This window comes from Oncorhynchus nerka, linkage group LG10 (assembly GCF_034236695.1).
Source record: "Oncorhynchus nerka isolate Pitt River linkage group LG10, Oner_Uvic_2.0, whole genome shotgun sequence".
In the NCBI taxonomy this organism is placed as follows: domain Eukaryota; kingdom Metazoa; phylum Chordata; class Actinopteri; order Salmoniformes; family Salmonidae; genus Oncorhynchus; species Oncorhynchus nerka.
Window position 1 is genome coordinate 97,919,718 of NC_088405.1, and position 1,145 is coordinate 97,920,862.

The window sequence follows — 1,145 nt, forward strand, 5'->3', positions numbered from 1 at the left end:
CAGTAGAGACATACAGTAGAGACATACAGCAGAGAGACATACAGTAGAGACATACAGTAGAGACATACAGTAGAGAGACATACAGTAGAGACATACAGTAGAGAGACATACAGTAGAGACATACAGTAGAGACATACAGTAGAGAGACATACAGTAGAGACATACAGTAGAGAGACACAGTAGAGACATACAGTAGAGAGACATACAGTAGAGAGACACACAGTAGAGACATACAATAGAGAGACACACAGTAGAGACATACATGAGAGAGACATACAGTAGAGACACACAGTAGAGAGACATACAGTAGAGACATACAGTAGAGAGACATACAGTAGAGAGACATACAGTAGAGACATACAGTAGAGAGACATACAGTAGAGAGACATACAGTAGAGACACACAGTAGAGAGACACACAGTAGAGAGACACACAGTAGAGGGACATACAGTAGAGAGACATACAGTAGAGACATACAGTAGAGAGACATACAGTAGAGACATACAGTAGAGATACATACAGTAGAGAGACATACAGTAGAGACACACAGTAGAGAGACACACAGTAGAGAGACACACAGTAGAGAGACACACAGTAGAGAGACATACAGTAGAGACTTTTGTGGGGGGCCTGCATTCAATTCGTTTTTAGTCACCTTTAAAGTAACTATTTGTTGCGCCGGAAAAAAACAACAAGTTGATTTTCCACATATTTATTTACATTATAGCCCATTATATTATCTGCTGTTGGCTTGTGTGGATGTATGTGTGTGTTATGCAACATAGCTGACTTGAAACATTGTTAAAAGTATCAGGGCCTTTCTCATGATGGAAAAATACAGAGTAGCATGAAGACAGGAACTGTTCAAATGAGTTGGGAGGGGGGCACATTCAGAGCGGGGTGTTGCGAGAACAAGCGGTATTTTGTTAGATAGCCAGGTGCGAGATAACCGTATGGAGCATGAGAGCCTGGATGTTCTTCACAAGCAAGTTACATCTAATAACAGAAACGCCAAGAGGCGGGGACCCGCCTGAGCGCCTGCAATAGGATGAGCAAGTTTAAACCACGCCCAGTCTCTACTGTGATAGGCCAACAGACGGGTTGGAACTGTCTATCGCAGTATAAAGAATACTGTTTACCTACAT